The sequence below is a fragment of the Manacus candei genome, unplaced genomic scaffold (assembly GCF_025592945.1).
Source record: "Manacus candei isolate 608988 ecotype Guabito, Panama unplaced genomic scaffold, ASM2559294v1 h1tg000067l, whole genome shotgun sequence".
NCBI classification, from domain to species: Eukaryota; Metazoa; Chordata; class Aves; order Passeriformes; family Pipridae; genus Manacus; species Manacus candei.
This window is the reverse complement of record NW_026138115.1, coordinates 4116792-4139197: the sequence shown is the minus strand read 5'-3', so window position 1 is coordinate 4139197 and position 22406 is coordinate 4116792.

Genomic DNA, 22406 nt, shown 5'->3' with positions numbered 1-22406 from the left:
CAGCTCCACTCTCTCACCCCTGTCAGCCGTGCTGACTACATGAGTAGACTCAGGAATCGGGCAGGACAAGCCAATGTGACCTTCTGTGAATCAGCTGCAGACAGGCTCCATCTAAGGGGACTAGAGACACGCTCCAGCAAAGTTCACCATGGCATTTTAAGACTTTGCCATCTGCAGCTCCCTCTTTTTTGGTATTTGGTATTTCACAGTGGAAGAGAAGTACTTGCTCCCACCTTAACTCACTTGCTTCTCATTCCCCTCATCAGCTTAAGCCAGCTCTGAAAATTGAGGCAGTGGTCACACTGACAAAGCCACTCCTTCTGTCTCTGCCACAGATCAAGTGCTAAGTCTGCCATGAGATCTCTCTCCGGTTTTCTGTGTTCATCAGGAAACAGTAACACATATACAGATGTGGTCTTTGGTGAGAAATAAGTGACTTTTTGTTTTGTTTTTCACAATAATTAACTGAGACAAGATACATTTGTTTTGCTGTGGGAGCTGCAATAGGCAACATCAACTCCAGAAACAGCTACTGGCTACAGCTGAATTAATTTTTTTTTCATTCTCCCCTCCTCTGGACTATGTGAAATAAGGTAAAGCAGCAGATTTTGTAAATGAATCTCAATTTTACTAAATTTCTTCTGTGAGAAAGAATCCTGGAAAAGGATTCTTTCAAATCATGAAAGTATTTTGTTGAGATGCTTTTGAATATTCTTTTATTTTGCAGCAATACTTTATTTAGAAATTTTCCTTACTGTTTTGAAGGCTCAGACAAAACATTCTGGGTCATTTTTCTGTTTCTCTTTATTGATAAAAAAAATTCCCCCGGATTTTGGGTTGCACAAAATCTCTGTGTTTTTTTATTGTGGTTGACCTGAATTCCCAGCATAGATTCAATTTTATTAATTTTTTTGACACAAAAGAATCAAAACATCAGTTATTAGCACATCTCAGAGCGCATCTTACGTGTTTATCTCACAGCAGAAAAGATACTTTTATTTGCTTCATTACTTCTTATTTTTTATAGAGTCTTCCAGTGTTACCCTGACAATTCCTCTGCCTCACTTCTCCAGGCTTTTCTGTTGTATCCTTCTGCTCTATGTAGGTCACTACTGCACTTCCCTAAAGTCTCCCCTTGTCATTTCTGAAATGAGATGCTTCATTAGCCACTCTCCAGTCTTCTGGCATTACTGACTTCTGCAGTCAGCTTGCAGACACCCCTGCTAGTGGCTGTCTTCCTCCTCTTGCTACTTTCCCTGCAGAAATAGTACCAAACACATTCATGAGTCAGAAACTCTGGGGAATGCCCATTACTGTGCACTGGGTTTCTCTTGGGTGCGTTTCACACTCTGAATCTTATGGAACCTCATTTCTTTTGTATTTAGATGCTCAACATAGCTAGTATTTGAGGAGGGTAGATATAAAATTTTAACATTTTTTTAAAATCCCTTAAATTGCTGTATTTTTGGGTAGAGGGAGGAGACTTGCAAATAAGAATCAGTTCTATGCTTCCAGCTCAAATGGCTCTTATTTTGCCCTAAGAAAAAGAAAACTAAATGAAGAGGAAGACAATTATGTATATGACTATGTGAGACTCCCTGCCCCCTCCAACAGGAGCACTGAAACCAAACAAGGCACGATGGCTGTCTTCTGCTGGGAAGGGGCATTTCAGAGGTAGGAAACAGGGAGAACAAAGCGTGTATGTTCCAGAGTTCTGCACATAATCACCAACAAATAAGCCTGGCAGCGTCTTCATAGTCTGTAGGAGTGTGCTGCATATAGCTAATCCCCTCGTCCTGAGTTGCCATCTGGAGTATGCCATGAGCAGGTCTGTGTAACAGAGGTGTTGCAAGTCTGCGACAAGCCGGGCAGTGCACTGAGGGCCTGCCAGCAGCCACGGGCTGTTCTTGCTCAGTCACACTTGTAGCCTAATACACAAAATGTACTCAGTGAAGGGCAACTGCCTCTTGTGAGAGGTCTCCTGGAAATAAAAGCCTGTGTCGTATCAGCAGTATTTCCTTCATGCAGTTTGGGAGTGGGGTGGCCCTCAGCACACTGCTTGGAGCACCACTGGTGTCCTGTGTTTTGGAGCATTTCAGAGGGATGGAGAAATATTGACAGCAAGTAAAAAGTGATGAAATGTCATGAGAGGATGCTTGGTCCTCACTGTACTAGGAATGGCCTTTCTCCTATCTGAAGGCCAGGCAAAGGCTATGTGGCAGCCAGGGGCTGGAGGTTGTCCTGTTACCTGCCCTGCAGTCACCCACAGTACACATTGCTCCACATCACACACAGTCACTGTCAACTGCTCATCCTAGACAGCAGCATCGTGGCATCCCCATCACCCTGTGTGCTGGTGCAGGGCAGCTAATAGAGCCCCAGCAGCTCATCTGGAGAGCCCCGTGGCATTTCCCCCACCTCTGTCCATCCTCCACATCCAAGCATCATTGCCTCCCACTCTTCAGCAGCCACAAGTCTTTTGGTGGGTGGTAGGGGGCCTATGCAGGCTCTTTACAGCTGTGGCTGTTTCCGCGTCTGCTGGATGATATGGGGTTTGTCTTTCCTGTCTTTTCATAGCTTCATCAGCATCCTAATTGTGCTCAGCTCTCTTTTATGGCAGGCATGTGAAGGCATGTGCAAATTTCCTGACTTCTGGAAAAACTTTCTATTGGGAAAGGGGGAAAATGGCTCAAAAAGTACAGCCAAGCCCTGATGGCTGTAAGCATGCAGGACAATTTGTCTCCCATTTTTAGGCTCTGTACTGGGCTGTTGTAGCAACAGCAGTTCCTGGCTATGGGGGTGCTTTCCCCCCAGTGATCTCAAAGTTGTCTGCTGAAAGCAGTAGACTCTCACTAATCACACTTCAGGGACACAGGGAAGGAAGAACTGAGACGTGACATGATCTCCTGGCTGCCCTGCCTTGTTCCTGTCTCTCCCGACAGCTGCAATTTCTTGCCACCTTGAGACTAGAGCCCTTGTGTCACACAAGAAGTAGAAAATCATACATTAATCCTCCTTCTATTTTTCCTCCCGGGAGCTGCTGTGTTTGCCCTAAGGGGGCCCTGCCCAGATAGGGATGCACGTAGAAACGAGAGTGCTGCCCATTGGCAGTGGACACCCTTTCTCTGCCCCTCTCCAGAGGGCTTTTCCTATGGGGAGGCTGCAACAGCCTTCTGCTTGATGTCCATCACTGGTAAACTGGCAGATGGGTCACCTGCTGTTCCAGAACCAAAGCACCAAGCCCCTTTGCTTACATTAACTTCAATAATGAAAGGTGCAACTTCTGTTTGTAAAGAAAAAGAGAGAAAAGGCAAAGGTTTGGGTCATGTGTTTGCTGCCTCTCCCTCTGATAGCTTTGATCCCTTTCAGGCTTTGCTCCAAAAGCTCATTAAAAGGAAAGTACAGCCAAGTATTACTCTGAAAGAGAGGAAAAAATGGCTCATCCATCAGGAGAAAGACAAACAGTGTCAGGTACGGGTTGCTAATTTGCTCTCCCTAGGGAGATCTGCTTCTTTTTAACCAGAAGAGTGTTTTTCCACAGAGGGATGCTGACTCAGCCTGACTTTTTCTTACCTTGGGCTTCTCCCTTTCCTGGCATGACCCCAGCACAGACATCTCCATTGCCTGTTGATCTCTGAAGGGCTGCATAGGGGACTGGGGAAGAGACCAATGCACAGATGGCACTTGGAGTATCCTGCAACAGCTGAAATGTGGCAGGTAGAGGCATCCTATAACAACAGCATGATGGCACATAAGGAAACTCAAAAGAGAGAAACCAATCTGAGCCCTAATTCTATTATTCTGTTTGTCTGGAGAAAAGGACTCTGTACAACTACCTGAAAGGAGGTTTTGGTTGTGGTGAGGTGGGGGTTGGCCTCCTCTCCCAGGTAATAAGACAAGAGAAAACGGCCCCAAGTTACATCAGAGGAGGTTTAGAGTGGATAGTGGGAAAGATTTCTTCACAGAAAGAGTTGTCAAACACTGGAACAGGCTGCCCAGGGAAGTGGTAGTGTCACCATCCCTGGAGGCATTTAAAAGAAGCATAGATGTGGCACTTAGGGACATGGTTTAGTGGTGGACTTGGTGGTGTTGGGTTAACTGTTGGACTTAATGCTCTTAAGAGTCTTTTCCAACCTAAATTATTCTGTGATTCTGTAAGACTCAAGTATAAAAAAATAAGATATTTTTTAAAAAATATATTTCAAGACAAAACTAGTTATATCACTGGTACTAGCCCAATACTCAACAGAATACCTGGTCAGGGCAAGGACTATGGAGAAAGCTAGATGAAGATCCAAATGTTGCATGAAAGGAAATGTTGCACAAGGAAATGTGGGGGTTTTGTCTAAAAGTCACTCAAAAGCCTTTTGAGCAGAAACTACTGAAGATGTTGATTTGCAGTGTTGCTGGGAGCACTAGGGATATGACAGAAAAGTGGAAGAAGGGTGATGTTTTTACTAATATTTAAGAAATATAAATGAGATGTCCTTTCATGACCTTTGAGTCCAGGTAAAAGAATGGAAAAGCTGAATGGAATTATTTATTAAAAATGAAGGGAGAGGGGGCTAATAAATGCCAATGATTGTCAAACTAACTGGAGTCCCTTTCTTTGCTGAGAAAATACTTATATGTTTAAATTTAGTTTTTAGCCAGGCATTTTCTTTGAGAAAACACAATGTTTTGATTAAAAAACCCCAAATGATGCATAATTCAAAGTGGAGCATGTTCAGTGGGTTGGAAAGTGACTCATTGCCAGAGCTCCTGTGTAATCATAACTGGGGAATTGTTTCAGCAGGCCTGTTTCAGTTGAGTCCTCTGCAGGAGGAGGAATCTTGATTCTTCTCCTGCGTTAACTGTGGCGTGTGATCTGCATGTGTGTGCCTCTGTGTGTATGCACGTGTGTGCATGTATCGCTTTTTGTGGTGGGTTTGCACCTGTCCACAGGGGCTGTTCCTTGATCCCACATCTTTAATGGCTTTTATGAATAGTCTGAAGGGCAACAACATGAACCCTGCAGTGATCTCATTTTTGTGCAATATAGGAGTTGGAGTCTGGTGAAGAAGGAGGAGATCTGCTTACTGATACAGTACATCTGAGACTGCTTAGCAGGATGGGCACAACGGGAAATGTCTGCTTGGCAAATGCATGGAAAGCTGTACCCCACTGTGGGAGCTGCTGGGAGCCTTGCCTCTGGTTAAATCAAGCTTTCTCTCTGCAGGTACTCCTGTCACAAACACACCGTTGCAGGGCTCCTCAGTCTGGCAAGTGAGGGCACAGGAACAGCAAAAGTGGGAAAGGCCCATCTCCACAAATTCAGCGTGTAAATAAAGTCCAGGTTTTTCACAGTCAGGGGAACCTCTCCTTGCCACAACTTGCCAAAGGTCATGGTCACTGGTCACACAAAATCAGTACAGGGCATTTTTCCAAATGATGTACTGATGTTCAATTGCAATTTATTCAGGGAAGGCCTCTTGTCTCTGGTGGTAGTTTTCATGCGCTTTTCATCTGAGAACTCCTTAATTTTTTGCCACAGAATATGTAGATCCCTTAGAAATGTCATTTATGTGGAGTGTAATGCACTTGTTATTGAAGTTGTTTTATTGAAGTTGCCCTGTTTATATTAATCTTTCCTATATTTTAGAAGACAGTCTGCATGGGAACTGTAGGTCAGCTGTCACCGTGTAATCCTGGCAGTCCTGCCTAGATCATCCAAAAACTGGTGCTTGTACCAAATTATTCTCCAGAAAAAGATGTATCGTCTAATACAGCATCAGTCAGCAGTCTTCTCTGCTTCAGCAGTTGCTATTTTTTAGTCATTGGAAGGAGGGCTGCTTTAAGAAATACCATTTGAGTCATAGGAAAATTGAGCAGAGGTCAAGTCTCACTGTCCTGAGTAGGAAGTTGAACTCCCACTTCCTTCCTGCCTCTTTCCAGAAGATCTTAGTAACAGGAAGGCAGGAGGGAGAGGATTACCGAGCTGCCTGGGGAAAGAAACCTTCCCCAGCTCCCTCAGGAACCTGTGAAATGGTCCTGAAAATGGCCTCTCCCAAACCGTACTGGCTGCATCATTTGTTGAAGCTGCAGGGTACCAGTAAGATTTTTTTGTGAACTCTTGGCTACTCTCAGCTGTATGCCCATCCCTTACTGTGTGTGTCATGGCTCCTGGAGAGGTGAGAAATCAAGTGGCTCCAGCTGTGGGAAGCTGGGCTGAGAGCCCAGAGGGTGGTGCAGAGCTCTCCATAGCCCTGCCCTGCCATTAGCACCTCTTCCTACTCAGTCACCAAGCCTGAGCAATGGCCACTTTGACCAAAGCACTTTTTCAGCTTTAATTATTACTAGGCCTGCTGCTAGTTAAGCAAATATGATTTAAATCCATTTTGCAAATGAGGAAAGTTTAGGCCTGCTCCTGTGACACCACAAAGGGATGTGGCAAAGAGCTGCACGAAGAAGGGAGCTAATTCTAGGTTACCAAGAAGAAAATGGCTGAGGATACTTTCATCTTAGCACAGCTGGATGCGTGCATGCCTCATAAACAGCTGTGCTTCCTCCCTTCAGCGCACGGAGGAAGGAAGCCCTGCAATGTTAACAGAGGGTGGAAGGTAGTGCTGGTTCACCAGCCACAGGGAGGATGTGGCTCCATATGTGTCACTGGAGCAGGCCAGAGGAGTTTCCAGTGGCGATCACCACTGTACCAGCTGAGAGAGGGCCTCCCAGCTTGGATGCCATGTCTGGCTGAGGAGAGATCCTGAACAAGGACAAAGGGCTTAGCTGCTGCAGTAATAACAAAACTACTGCTGGGCCTGCACTGCCTAGTTGAGGCAGGGTGGAAAGACAGGAGGGGGGAGCTTTCTGGATGATTTAGAGGACACCTGCACATCTGAGAGATCCCCACTTTGGAAAGGCATGTCTTCATTGCCATGACCGTCAGTACCCCTCACTGAGTTTTTTGGTTACCAGACTCAATTCCTTGTATGTTATCCTGCATACAAGGTTCCCAAAGCAGTCTGCAGTCCTTGACTAAACTGGTGCCTTCCAGAAGTATGCAGATAATAATAAGGAATGGGTTTCATATGATTATATAGCTCTTTTAAAAAAAAACAGAAACAAAACTATGTTACTTTTTACACCATATTACAAATATGATAATAAATATTATATAACAATTATTTTAAAATAATAAATATAAATATTAGACATATTTAACTCTACCCTAGCTAAAACCAGGACAACACTGAAGCACCACTGGCTCTCTAAACTGATGTGGGAAGGGTACAAAACTGGATTTTGCATCTTTTGTTTGCAGGACGCATTGATCCAAGGCTAGCGGAGAGCTTTGATAGCACCAGCTGCAGATGTTTGTTCTTACTTTGTCATGGGTGGCCTTGTGCCTCCCATCCTGCTGAGCCTCACACGTGGTGAGCTGACCACCCTGGTGCTCCAGCCTCTCAGGCACAGCATGGACAACAGACAGCTGAGGAAAATGGGGTGACTCTGGCAAATGCTGGCAGCTCCTTACTGTCCACATGGCAGTGGCACATCATCTGGGCTCATTGTGGCTGCTCCTGGCAGCTTGCCTGCACAGCGGCACTGGTGCCCAAGTGCCATCACAGTGAAGCAACTCACCTCTGCAACTGAGGCAGTGTGAGTTTGCTCAGCAGTGTCATTTGATGAATTCATTTTTATTTTCACTGTGAGAACTCTTACGTGGAGAAGTCAAACTCTCCCCCTACTTGAACCTTTATATTTTTCAATTGCATTGCAAAAGAAAAGTAGAAAGACTATTATTGTCTGCAAATGTGCATTCCTGCAGTTAGTGTATTATTAGGAATGAAAGAAAAGGCTCCAAATTCTTATTTTGAAGGAAAATTAAAATCATAATCAACTATATCTCTTTTGCATTCTGAAGGATTGGGTGTAACCTGGGTTTTGGGCAAAAAATCCAGAGGACACTTGCAGTACTTCTTCTGAAACTTCACCTTTTATTCATTTGTATGTGGTCTGCTCTGCCAAGCGAGACATGGTGTCTCTGAGAGCAGTGGGCACAGAGAGCTGCCACTGAGCTTACCAAGCGTGGGCAATGGCTACTCTGCATCTGTCAGATGGATGCCTCTGCAAGGGAATTACAAAAAGTTTGTCATTCTCTATGCTGTCTACATATGATAGGATCTTCTATAATCAGAAAGCAATTAGCAAGCTAATATCTAGGAAAGGTGTCAAAGACAAAATTTTCAGACCAGATTTTACTGCAGTTTTAAGCAGAAATATCTCTGCACACTGCTGTTGTGCCCAGATGTCCTCTAAGCAGGATTAGTTTGTGACCAGAGGGCAGCTCATCTGCGAGCCCAGGTAATCTTTTGAAACTGCATTTCTGAGGAGACCTCATTATGTTGCCAAATGACACTGAGCTGGCCTAATGCACCAGTCTTTCAGGGCAGCCTTGGGCAGCCAGACACCCCTGTCAGCCAGCAGATGATTTTCTTAATAGTTTCTTGAGAGGCATAACCTCAGGGTCTAGTGACCCTTGAACAGGCCTGCACTGAGGGCAGCAGGGAGGAAGGAGAAAGACCAAACTTGTGAATGCAGGTGGAAATAGAACAGGATCCAAGTCAGGATGTGATGCTGCATTTGCATCAATCCTTGGCCATCGAGGAGTCCTGGGTTTGTAGACTTTATTGGGATGATGTGACATGTTCCAGAAGACTTCACATAGAAAACTGAGAAGTGTTTCTGTTTTCTCCTTACTGTTTCTCTGAGCCCATTCATTATTTTCACTACTGTGGAGAAGTTAATCATAGGCACCCAGCAGAAATGACTGCAGTGTGTTATGGGTGGTGGGGCCTTCTGCAGGACTGCTTGCCATAATGAGTAGGAGGTGTTTCTGCAGAGAAGACTGGAGCCAGTGGTCCAGGCTGGGCATCTGGACCATGACAGCAAAGAACTGCTGCTTCCTGCTGCCTCCCCATGGCCTGAAGCCCTGGTGACAGAAAAGACCTTCTGCAGGAGCCAGGGTTGGGGAAAGAGTGCTGGGGAGTGAGCCCCACCGACAGGACATTGATGTTTCTGTACCCTGGGCTGGCTTGCACACCATCAAGTCGATGAAAGGCACCATGACTATACTCCAGCATGAAGGAGAATCAGTGGTGGGGTTGCTCGTACTGCAGTATGTCTCAAAGCAGTGTTTTTGTGGATTGAATATAGACTGCATGGTGTTTTCCTCCTTGCAATGAAGGACAGACCTTTTGTCTAAAAATAATGCCCAAATTCAGCTGAGAGTGGATTCCTCCAGAATATTGCTTTTGGCCAGACTTCTCTGAATTGGACAACAGTGTCTGGAAAAGCTTCTGTGTCCCTTGACTGGCTAGAGAAAAAACTGTGCTTGATCTTGGCAAACATCCCAGCTCTCTTCAAGGCACAGAATGCTTCTCTCCTTTTTGACCTCATTGCTGTTGGACTTCAACAGCAGCCAGAGTTTAGAACTCTCAGTTTATTGCAACAAACTGAAAATGGCTGGCAGCTGAGTTCAATACAAGCAGGAATAAGGTGGTTTATTCTTTCTCCAGAAAGGCACAGAAGAGAGGCTTTGTCCAGCCAAGCACATCCCACAAAAGGTATGAAGCGGAGCAGATTTCACCAACTCCAGCCCACAGAGGCTGCCCTTCCTAGGAGGAAAAACATCATACTGCACCACGTAAATCAACATTTTGCTGTGTGGGTCAGGAGACCTGTCTGCCATGGACCCAAACAGGCTGCTGTAGGAACTTTCAGTAGCAATAAGGCCACCAGCTCAGTTCCTCCCATTTGAAACACTGGAGTTAGTCATCATTACCTTATTAGCCCACTCTTCCATGACGTAGTATGCAAGTACATTTTTAACTACCGTTGTAGTGCTTCATGGCATTTATTCCATTGAAAGGCAAAGGAGCAACATCTGTTTCAAAGGGAAGTGCAAGCGTGGGTAGAAAGTGCCTCCTCTCTCCCTCCTCTGTCCATGTGTGCTGAAGTCAGCTGCTGTGCTCTGAAGCTGGCCCTTGATTTGGGCAGAGGGAGGCGAATCCTCCAGTTCATTTGTGGGGCGCAGGACGTGTAGATCCAGCCCCTTTGAGAACAGACAAGAGCAGGGTGCCCATTTTCTGACATGGCTCTGCCAGTGCTGGAGACAGATGGGCCAAGGGATTCTGCAGTTGACTCTGCACTGCTGAGATTTGCCTGGTTTCTCACCCACCTCCTGCCTATGTCCTGAAAAGTGAGAAAATCTGATTTCCTGACTGTTTCCTAGCTGGCTTCCAGCCCAAGGGGGTGAATCACAGTACCACTGTCCTGCAGCCAGGCTTGCCCTCAGCCAATCACTCATTGCCAACAGCGAGTCCATGAAGCAGGATGGCTCCTCCGCTCTGCCTCCTAAAATCCCTCAGACTTTGGGCTGGTACAGTGCCTCCTGCCCTGCTGCTGATCTGGTCAGAAAACCTGCAGAGGACTATCCAAACCTCCTGTGTGCTCCAAATTTGACAGGCTTTTCACTGCATGCTAGAGAGTGTTGGCTCACACAGATTGCATACTTACACCTAAATAAAGTGAAGAACCTTCTTCACATAAAAAAGACCACACATTTTGTCTAACATGGCCTCCCCTTCATCACCCCCAACCACTACTTGCTCCTAGACCTGCATATCCACTTAGATATACAGACTTTCAATTGTGTGGGGCTTTTTAATTTTGAGTTAAATTTGATTTTGAGAAAGAACGAGATGAGCTCCAAGTACCAGAATGTGATAGCTCTGGAATATTACGCAGCATTAATCTCAGCAGTGAGTGGGAGCAAGACACTGAGGGATGCGCAGCCTGAAAAAAAAGGAGGCTTAGTAAGTAGCAGGAGCAGATAAAAGCAGACAGCTTGGAAGATTTTTTTGGAAGAGAAATATCAGTATAAAGAAGGCAGACAGGAGAGAGACAACCCAGGCCATTTCCAGGGCAGACCTTTCTGTGAGTGCCAGCAGTTCTGTGCTGCTGGATATGGAATTGTTTCATGGGTTTCTCTCATTTCCAGGCTCTTGGAAAACTATTGTCTTGTGCCTGACCTAACGGGAAGTATAACTGCTCAAAATAGGGGAACACATCCAAGAAAAAAAATGAAAAGCAAAAAATTAACTACAGAGGTTAGCTTTTCCTATTTTTAGTTTTTCTGCAAGTTATCCGGAGATGCATGCAACTTATTTTGGAAGATTTAGGAAGCAGAGGGTGTTGCCAGTTCTTGCTGTATAAAACCCCAAATGTACTGCATTTCTTTTGACAGATGATGAGCTGCAAAAGATACCTAAATAGGAAGCATCGTTAAGGGAGGTTGGTTTTAGATGGCTGCATTAAAGATTTTTCAAGTAAAAGGTGAAGCATTTGTCTCCCTGATGTTAAAGAGAGACACACAGAGTGCAGGACAGAGACCCAACAAGTGTGGTTGCATGGATGGGGTCACAGGTTGTGTAACTGCTCAGAAATTAATGAACTGGGCCACAGCTGTAGAGGTGTTTTGCACTTCCAAACCCTCCCATAAGAGGGAGGTTGTACTCAATCCTTTGCAAAGATCCCCACAGTTCTAATGAGGATTTGGCAGCAGTAGTCTGGCCACTGAGCGTTTGCCTGTGTTACAGGCAGTCAGGTAAAAATATTGCCCAGGACCAGCTCCTTTCCTGACCCCGTTAAGCACTGTTCCTTTCTCTGGCCTGACCCATCAGTGAGCTGCAGTTTGAGCTCCTCAGAGAGCAATCCTGAAGCTTTCACTAAGCTCCCACCTTCATTTGAGGTCCGGCCCCCTGAGAAGAGGAACGGTGATTTAACCCCAGATTGTGAGTGCCCCGAGTCTCTTTTCTCTGACTTACTGCACAGACATGAAGAACTCACTTTTGCTTTCCTCTGAACCTCAATGGCTGCCTGATTCCCACTGAGTTGCTCCTGATGGAGACCCAAAACTGTCCCTTGAACCCAAACGCAGCTATTCCCAGGCTCCCTCTTCCTGCCAGCTGCATTTATTGCTAAGGGCCTGTTAGTGCCCCAGTACATCAGGAACCTGGCTGAGGTGCCATTCCCTCCTGCAAGCTCTGGGAATATCAGGATACTAGAGGCAAAGTCACTCCAGGAGGTCACAACCAAGAGGTTTGTATTGTGTTCAGCCAGAAGGTTATTGCCTCAGGCACTAATTGCTGATAAGACCATGTGTATGTAATACATCTTGTTTCTAATCACATAAACAAGTATTTTCCTGACCACGGCACTGGCAGCCAAAATGTGATTAAAATTCAGAGAGTTCCCTCCTCTCCCTGGCAGTGAGCACTCCCACTGAGCCAGCAGAGGCAGCCAGTGGCCACAGCTGTGACCCAAGCCATAGCCTAGGCAATGAATTCTGCAAAGGAAGATGTAAACCTGTGGGAAGGGCTGGTTTCCTTGGAAGGTCTGCGGAGCCTGTTGCTCAGAGGACCCCACTGCATTACTTCAGCAAGGAAAAGGCAGTGCTGCCCCACAATGGACAAAAGGGATGCAATATCCTGAGGTCTCTTCCAGCAGCAGATTCTCAATTTCAAGAGAGGACAGGCTGGAAAAGAGGCAGCTATGCCTCTGCTAATCCTGACTGCACTCTCTTGAAACATCTTCATTGTGTGCATAAAGGCTTCTGCTGATCACCTGTGGGGCCAGGAGGAGTTGCTCAGCTCTTCAATAAAAACCATGGATAGGGGGGGCTTGTTTCTCAGTTATTCCCATCCTCCAATGATGCAGAGGAGTGTGCCTGCTAATACCTGTTGGCTTTCCATGATTAGCAGCAGAAATTGTGTTTTCCAGCCTAGGAAATGACTATCCAGCTTTTTTTTTTCCTTCCTTCCCTCCCTCCATCTCTCCCTCCTTCCCTGCTTCCTTCCTTCCCTGGGCATGTCTTTTCCTTCCTGTGGTTGCCTGAGAATTGCCATAAACAAGTCCTAGGCTGCCACAAAAGACCTGAACGTGGGTAAGGCCCTGGGACTCCCCTGCACTTCCTGTGTGCAGCAGGGTTTTGGCTTTCACCAGCCTTTTGTAGACTTGTGAAGTGAGGCGTTGATGCCCTGTGGCCCTTTGCTGGTCCCTTAGCTGGTCTCAGCCTGTCAAGTGGTCAAAGCTCATATCCCTGGTGGATGCTAATTTATTCAGGAGGGCTTGCTCCTCTGGCAGATGTTCTGCGTTTTGCTACATGGGATACTCAGCTGTCAGCAGAGAGGGCAACATGCATATTCAGGGCCTCCTGCAAGGACAGCCACTGCAGAAAGTGCCTGTGCCTGCAGAACCATATTTGTAATTTTTTTAATTTCTCAAGCTTCCTAGTATTTCACCAAGTGGTGGAGGCCTGTGATGTTGGAGTAAACTGCACTGAACAACCAGGAGCATGTCTGTAGTCACTATATAAAATCTAGATGCTTATGGCATCTCATGGGTGAAGACTTTCTCAGTCTGCTGGAGGAGAATAACTGAAATCACTGTAGTGGTATTCTCTCAGGCTGCTTCAGACTTGAGCATATCAGAAACTATCAGAAGACGTTTACTGGAACCGTCATAACATGTTCTTCACCCAGTTTGCCAGTTTTGCTGGGGCTTTCAGCTAAGACCTGGGCAAAACCTGAGCTGTTTATTCCTGCTTGAGATTACATTAATTTATGGGTATTTAATTCCTTAAGTCTAGGAGGTTGAAGGGTTTCACTGTGGCACAATGGTTTCTGTAGGATGCTGACTAGTTACGGTGCTTCTGAAGATTACCAAGCTTGCTTTTCCAAGGCAGGGGTCAGCCAGCAGCTGGAACATGCCAACCAAGAAGGCCACAGATGTGTCTTGTAGAACATTGAGGATAAGTGTATGTACAGAGTAACACCTAGAAAAGTCTTTCACAACAGCAGGGTCAGCTCACATTAAGCAGTATTCCTGGGGCAGTGCCTTGCTACAGGTTGCCTCTGTGGGACAGCTTGGCTACACACCACTTTGCAGCTCTAGTGGTAGAGAAGGTACCCAATCTCCAGCCATTGCACCAGTAAAAGCACTGTAAAGCTTTGTTGCTAAGGGGTGGCCTCAGCATGAGCTTTCACAGTGAAAGCTGTGTGTCTCTCTGACACAGTGATCTGTGCAGAGCAGTGACAGGCACAAGTCATCACCAGCTGTGGCTACCAGTGGGTTGCAACTCCCCAGCAGCTTGTCCTGGAGAGCAAGCTAGTGGTGGTGGTGAGTGATGTGGTTCAGCTTAGCAGGTACCGCCCTTTGGAGGCACAAGCCAGGCCTCAGCCAAGTGTTTGCTGCCATTTTCACGCTAGGCTGATGGAGGAAGGTTACTAGTGTTCATATTCAGCATTAACTTATAAAACCTCTCAAGTCCGTCAGCCTGCGGTTTTGCTACAGGCAGACTGTGACCTTCAGTGCAACTTCCACTCCCCACACAAGGTTTAGGGTTTAGTTAACAAATCCTCATCTCTCCTGGATGGTAATGTGGCATTAATGCAGGCGTCAGTGGTGTCACCCAGCTGAACCCATCAGGAACACTCAGCAAATACAGGTGACCATTCAGAAGAGGAACCTGTACTTTCATGGGCCACCAGGCTTGAAGCACTAAAAATCACCAAGTATCTTCTGGTCAGTAGGGAAGTTTGTGTGTCCTATAAACCAAGTACCACATACAGCTAGGGATGCTCAGGTTTGGTCCATTAGACATCTGACTCCTACCCTGAAAACTTCAGCAGTGTTTTGCTGCAGTCCCCTTGGGCTTGGTGTGCAAATGTGCCCAGACCATGCCAGCCAAGCTACAGCCCAGAAATCACAGCCTTCACCCAGTCAATAGTTCAGGTCTTGTCTTGTCTCATCTGGGCTGGGAGCATTTGGACCCACAGCTCCCTCAGCACAAAGGTAGGTGGTCAATCAGCAGGGTAAGGAAAGGAATTAAGGAGAAAATACCCCCCTTTTGAAGCTACCTGTCCTGCAAGGAGGAGGACAAGGTTCCAAAGACTGCATGGCATATGGAGTAAGGCCCTTGCCAGCAGCCTAGTGGTTGAAGCTGGGCAAGCAGAGTCCCTGACTTGCAGAATACATAGGCTTTTTTCTTTTTTGTTAGTCAGTGACTGAGATAAACCTCAAAAAACTCACGGTCACTGATACCACAGTAAAATTTCTGCAAAATATTCAGAAAACATAAATTTTACCAAATGAGGAAAACTGGAAATTTTAGGACCCCCAAGTATAACTCTGATGCTGGCTCAAACAAAACTTATTGCAGAACTAGGCTGAACCTGAATGCTGCAGCTCTGGCCGTAGTGCCATACCATGTAATTTTTCCTGCCTCTCTTCTTGCAAGCTATTTATACCACGCCTGCTTCATGTAGGCTGCAGCTGCTGCTGTGCCTGAGCATCTCAGGCTGAGTGAGCTGCTCTCAGGAGGATGCTTTCTTCTAGGAATCAGGACACAAAAGCCATTGGAGCATATTGTTCAGCATCTCCCAGTGAAATGGGAATTGGGTACAGTAAGCAGGATGGAGGCAGCGCTTGTCACTGATCCACCGTGCTCCTTGCACAGAAAGGAGGCTGAAGCATCAGAACATGAGAAGTGCACCAATATCAGCATAGTGGGGAGTAAAATCAAACGGGGGCAGCATCTATGCCTGCTTGTGAAACGCCGACAAAAAAGCTAATACACACTTCCTCCAAGATGGTCGAACATCCAGCTTTCCTGGAGCACGTGCCAGCCTTCAGGAGCCCTCATTAGCTGTCTTTTGATTGTCCCTGCTGAATTAGTGGGAACAGATCTGAGTTGACACTGAATACTTCTGAAAATGTATTGTCTTCTCACCTTTGGCTAGAGCCTTTTAGGCATTTAGCTGCTGGGTGGGTAAGTGTATTTGGTGCCTCATTTTCCAGACAGTGTGAGGCTGTTCGGGCAAAGCCTTTGCTTGCCATGTGTTCCTATAGCTGTGCCGCAAGGCCATCTCAGTGCTGTTGGATGTATGGATGTTATTACAGTGCAGGCTTGTGCACCAGGATTATCACCTACAGAATGCCTCTGGTGTAGGCAAGGCTCTTTTAAGGAAGAGTAAGAACCATGGGTTGCCTTGCGCTCTAAATGTAGCTAAGGCTGCATCCCCAATATCACAGTGCATTACACCCAGTGAAAATCCTGTTAGAAATGTCTGTGAAGGCTGGATGCTGACAGAGCTATCTCATAAGCACGGCCAGACTGCTGGGACAGTCCCTCCATCGTGTGCCAGAGCCCTTTGTTAACATTGGCCTAATTTGGGCCTATGGCAAGAGAATGATTCAAAAACTGCAACCCACTATATGCAGCACTGAATGTTTGGTTGTGATAATGGCCAAGAATTACAAATTAGGTCCATTTTGAGTCCAGGAAAGGAAATAGTTGTGCAATAGCATCACTTCCTATTCAAATTCTCTACAGAGATGGAATCAAGGTCCAAGATAAGAATCACAGGGTGAGGCTGATACACTCTGAGGTATGTTGGCCATGAGAGTTGTTTTGAGTCTTTCCAGTTGTGACCTATATGATCTGTGCCTCCTTTCCTCTGACTCTTATGGGAAGGCTGGTCCAGGCTACTGTTAGACACCTATTTATGAATTCTCGTGGTACATTTGTAAGCTACAGTGAGCAAAGTCCACATTATTTCTGAACTAGAATCATCCACATAAGCATGTAGTATATTTTTATCTTACAGATTATCAGCATCACACTTGTAATGAATGCAATTTAACTTTCCTGAGCATCTCTATTATCACCCAGTCTCTGTTTTTCAAACTGTAATGTAACAAGAGACATCATTAGCATAATACCTCAGGCTACTACTTACAGCAAGGGCATCTCAGCTGGGAACAGAAACCTACCATGCTCTTTCCTGTTGTGTTTCTTAGGGCAAGTGTGATGCTCTGTGGCCAGGATGGGAAAACCACCTTACATGTGGGTGAGACCCAGCTGGGAAATGCCAGACCAACAAACTTGTGCTCTGCCACCCTACCTCAGCCTTTGCTGTGATGAAAACAGTGAGGGGAAAAAACAGTGCAGGTTCTCAATAGGCATAATCCAACCTACCTAACTGCTGTTTATTTCTGAAAGCCTCCTCACTTCCACTGCCTCCTCTGCAGTGAAAAAACAACCCCAAAAGTAAAGGCCTTGAGCACAGTGAGCTGGTCTGACTCATCCTGTAGCCTCACACTCACTAGATGTAACAGGAGCAAAGTAAATGCAGGGACAAAGTCTCCTGTTCAACAGCAGCTGCCTCTCGGTTTGGGTGAGGCATAAGATGAAGTTGCACTGTAACCTGGCATCTGATACATGTTTTGGTTAACCCTTTCTCTTGCTGAAGCTCAGCCTTACGGGACATGATCCTTCAGGTGAAGCCTCTAACCCAAAACAGATGATGAAGAACATGCCAGAGTTCTCTGACAGTACAAAGATTTGTTTGCATCAGCTGGTGGGCCTTCTCGGGCGCTTTTCATAACCAGAGGAACTCGTGCCTGCTCCTGTTTTTTTTATTTTTAATCTCTCAGATGCCAAAGCTGGCTGACTCAGCACACACTGCGAAGCAATTGCTCCCAAACAACTCTGTTGTGATTTACTGCTTCATGTAGTGCTGCCACCCCATGCAGCTCCTGTGTGGCAAGGCAGGATCGGTGGGCAGGAGCACCTGTCCTAAAACCCTGGCTTCCTACAGGCTGACCACCAGCATGGGCAACTTCTGCAGAAGCAGAGCAATGGGATCATCCCCACTTATTCCTGAAGCACACATGTGGGAAGAAGTGATTTTAGCCTAAGAGCGTGTAGATCCTGTGTCAGTGAAGGCAGGTGCTCCGTGCTTTGGCCACAGGACCTGCCCTGAAGTTTGCAGGTTCTCATTTCAGCACCCAGGAGTTAGTTATCCTAAATGCTTGCAAGATTAAGAAGAAAGGAAAGGAAAAACCCTTCCTGAAGGGACACCCAAAACGATAATTTTTCTGTCCGAAGACTGCTGTTTCACTTCAGATAAAGAGCTATTTTTGCAAGGCGGTCAAAAGGAAAGCAACTTGTCATGTTTTATGGCCTCTGTTGCCCCCTCCAGTCCTACATTAGTAGTTGGTGCTATTTGGAAAACAACAATCCTAGGAAAACCTCCACTTTAATAACAATGTCTCAGGGTCATCATTTTATACACATCTGACATGCATTGGAAGTGAAAATTGGGGCCAGAATTTCCTTTTTTGGCACAACCAATTTTCTATCAAAAAAGCAAAGCCTGCTTATAAGAGGAGTTTGCTTTACAGGAGTTGGAGTGAACTCGCACAGGAACTTACTTTCAGAACTTTCTGCTTGAAGTATAAAATGCACCTGTAACCTGTGAGCACATGCATGTGTGTAGAAAAAAATTACACTTCAGAATTGGTAAGCAAGTCCTTTTTTCTCTTTGGTAGCAAACCCAGGGGCACACATGCTGATCAGATGTTTGTTCTTTAGTTGCACCCATCAGAGAGGCCCTCAGCTTTACTGTCCTGGCAGAGGAGTGGGCTCAGCTATAGAAACAAACAGAAAAGCACTAAACCTGCATGTTTTTAAAGCCATGTCACTGTGGTAATAACCAACAAATACTATAATTACCTTATTTAATTGTCTACTGATTATTTTTTCAAGTTAGATAGACAGGGTACCTTCAGTAATTTCATATTGAAGAGCGTCGCTTCCTTGGGGAGGCAGTTCTACAGGCAGAGAGGGAGCCAAGAGCTAGTCATGCTACTCCCAGTTTGGGCAAGGGGAAGCAGGCTGTAGAGATTTATACCTGGATGAAGCAGACAAGGGCAATCTCTCCCACAGAGATGTCTGCCTCATGTAAGGACACAAAGGAAAAGAACTCAGTACAGCAATGACACATTTCATTGACCCTTTAGTGTCCAAAATAGCTTTTTTCGCTGAGTTCCTCCAAGTAAGTTTTCTAAGTGAAGGCAGATTTAGAAAGGCAAAAGCACTCTTTCCTCCCTTCAGAAGCTTTGCTGTGTGCTCCTGCCATGCTTCATGGACTGCAGCCAAAAGATCACATCTGTCAGCTGCTGTACTCTGGAACTGTCCGACCAGAAATGACAGCGAAGTGGCATCTAGTGCTTGTCTGCCCCATGACCTGGTATGGAACAGGAGCTGGACAGGAGTGGTCACATCTTTTCAAAGGATTTAGAAATTAATAGGTAGAGTTTTCTCTCTTTGAAATAAAAACTGGGGAGCCCAGACACCTGGGCTACAAAGGTGCTTTAAACTGGGAACTAGAAAGGCCAGGTGACCAAGGTGGTGGCAATCAGGACCATGCGTCCCTGCAATGGCAAAGAACAAAGTCTGACCAACATCCACCCCACACACATTCCTCTTTCCAAAAAAAAGCTTGGGGATGCATTTCTTTCCCATTTTCTTTAGGTTTAATTTCATTGTCTCATTTCTTTTAGCCCACTTGATGGCTTTGCAAGTTTGAAAGATTCCCAGCAAATTGCACACAATCAGTTATGACAGCCACACATGACAAAAGCTGAATACTCTGTCTTTCCTATTGTCCATGAGTAGGATCCTTACCAGCTAGTTTTTGTGATTAATAGAGACCCATGTGGGAGCGCCACATATTCCAGCATAGCCCTCCAGTGGGACTGGAAAAGGTAGTTTGGAAATGATGAGGTTAAATAGATGAAATGCTAGAGAAGTGTACTTACTGAAAGCATATTTTAGCATATAAGTTTTTTAACTTGATGCTAGAGAAAGAATGATTGCCAGATTGACAGTTAAGAAAAATATCATTATAACTGTCAACTGAATAAACAAAGAATTAGCAAGGTAAATCTGGAACTCTGATATACCCAGGCTTATGCTATCATTCCAGAATAGAACAGGTTACTCAGAAAAAAAAAAGATTTTCAAGGAAAATTAAAACAATTTTTAAAATAGCCTTTGATGTTTCAAATGCATATAATTAATGACAAAAGTTTTCAAAGATACACTTGGATTAGTTCTGCTTGGATTGGTTCTTATTCCTGTGATTCTCTATCAATCATGAAAGCAAAAGAAGAAATTAAATAATTCATAGAGTAAAAACGGTTATCTGCACCAAAATTAGAGATGAACTTTTACCAATTACTTGAATGATCAGTTTTCTTATTGCAGGCACTGTGGAGTCAGACCTTTTATCGAGTGCAACAGACATTGCACTTACACACATGCCTAGTACACCAAATGTTAATCATTTTGAGTAGCACAAGCACACTGCAGAGTAAGGGAATTCTCCTCTGCAACCTGCTATTCCAGTCTTATGGATGAGAGAAAAGTGCTTTTAATCCCTGTTGAAAGGCTGGAGATCTCAGGCTTGTACAGCTTGTCACTATCGAGATACAGTTTGAGTGCTTGACAACGCAACTTAATACCTGTTTTAAACTGGTCTAAGTAGGGGCTGCCCTGTGGAGGGTAAGTCATCTTCTCTTCTGTGTGTGTTACTACTGGTGCAGCAAATCAGACCAAAGAACTGCCTGAAGCCTTTACAAAGCTCCTACCCAAAGCTCAGTAAAACCCTGGGGCAAGGGAGCAAGGGGTTGGTGTAGTTTTCAGCAGGATCAGCCCCTGATTTATCTCACCGTTCATCTGAACAGCTCTTATTCCTGACACAGGCTGGGGGAGCAAAAGTACACACAGACTGTGTATCCACATAAAGATTTTGTCAGCCACAAAGTCAAGGAACAACCCTCATGTGGATGACCCACTGGCAACCAAGGGAACACTTCCTGGGACTGGCTGTGCACCTCAGCATTTCTTCCTTCAGTCCTGTGACTGAGAAACCATGGTGGTCTGAGAACAGATTGCAAAAGACAGATCTTTCTGTATAGCAACTAAAACAGATACAAAAATATTCTTGGCCTTCTTACTTGATTTAAAAAAAAAAAGGAAAAAATGCAGCTGTAAAACCTAGCAACTTGTTTTTTTAACTTGAAACCCGTGTTTAAACAAGCATTGCTGTTTAATTCATATGCTGCAAGGATTTCCACTTCTGCCTGAAAATTCCTAAATGTACAGTCTTACAGCGATAATCTATTTTTAAAAATAGGTAGCTGAGGCTATTCCCCAGAGGCAGAAGCTTGTGGATTTACAGTGAAACTGATTCCAGTGCAAGAAAAAGGAAACAGATATTCAGGTTCACCTGATATGCACAACAGCAGTGACAATTTCTCCACTAATAAAAGACATGACACAATTAGATTGCTAACCTTTCCACTTTGGGAGTTTATCAAGAGGTCAGGACTTGAAATTAAATGAGAGGAATCAGAGCTAAATTCTATTACAGAATTCTCCTATCTCTACTTTTGTCTGAAGCTTCTTGAGAAAGACCACCCGCCTCAGACCTAGGTGCAAGTTGCCTTGTTAGAAAAGCTTTGTTATTATAATAAAAGGTGAGTGAATAATGTGAAGGAGCATACCTGTGAAAGGTATCACAAATGTAACTAAGTGAAGTGGGATAGGAAAAAGGCTCAGGAGGAACTGAATTAAACAAATAGAGGTTTGCACTATCTTCTGGTATCATGTAGTGGGTGCTAAAAGACAGCAGGGCCAGAGCACAAATTACGAGCTGGGATTAGAAAAGCAAGAACAGTTGGCAAATAGAAAAGCAAAAAAGAAAGCCAAGGACAGTAGGAAGAAAACATGCCAAACAGGGACTCAAAAATGGGAAACAAAACTGATGTTTTTCGCAGTGAGCAAGATGACACAATTTCTACTGCCTTTTAAATAGATTTGAAAACTCTACCTATTACAGGGTTTGATCCATTTTACAGAGAACACATAGTCCAAGCACTACACAGATACAATTTGAAAGTAGCCTCAGCCTAACAGGCACATGAAATGCCAAGGGGAAAAATGGAAGAGCTCCCCCAGGTTTAAGTCTTCTGCCATTTGAAGATGCTCACTGGAGCACATGGAGTCTGTGTCACAGTGAGGATCCTCCATGCATTTGAGGTGAGTAAGCTCTCAGGTCAGTGACAAAGAAAAACATTTGCTGTTATTCTCTGAATCATCTGCTATCTTGTACTAAGCACTTTAAAACCACTTCTTGTGACAAATCAGGCAAGTATCAAGGAGCACCCAGTCTAATGGGGAACCTGGAACTCTTCCCAGGCTCCAAGTGTACCCAACGCTGTAAATGGGCAGACACTAGAAAATCACAGCTCACACACTCTGAAAATTCATTGCAACAGTGATTCTTCTCCACACACATCCCAGAGAATCTCTGGCAAGTATTTTTCTACTAAACCAGCCAACTTTCCCTTCAAGGGATACAAAGTACAGGAGGTGTTGAGAAAGAACTATGAAGACAATAAGGAAAACCAAACAATATTGTGTAAATATTTAACATGCTCTTCCCAAGCAC